Source organism: Alexandromys fortis, unplaced genomic scaffold, assembly GCF_014885135.2.
Source record: "Alexandromys fortis isolate MF-2015 unplaced genomic scaffold, M_Fortis_MF-2015_v1.1 scaffold_37, whole genome shotgun sequence".
NCBI lineage: Eukaryota > Metazoa > Chordata > Mammalia > Rodentia > Cricetidae > Alexandromys > Alexandromys fortis.
In genome coordinates, this window is record NW_026067914.1 from 6,772,413 (window position 1) to 6,772,719 (window position 307).

The following is a 307-nucleotide window of genomic DNA, read 5'->3' on the forward strand; positions in this document are numbered from 1 at the left end:
GGGAGTGATTTCTTAATAATAAAGAAACTGCCTCAGCCCTCATAGGACAGAAAATTAGGTAGGTGGAGTAGACAGAAGAGAATTCTGGGAAAAAGAAGCTGAGTAAGAGTCGCCATGATTCTCCCACTCCAGACAGATGCAGGTTAAGATCCTCCCTGGTAAGCCAGCTCGTGGGCTACACAGAATATTAGAAATGGGTTAGAACAATATGTAAGAGCTAGCCAATAAGAAGCTGGAACAAGCCGGGCCAGTCAGTATTTGAAAGAATACAGTTTCCGTGTAATTATTTCGGGGCATAAGCTAGCCA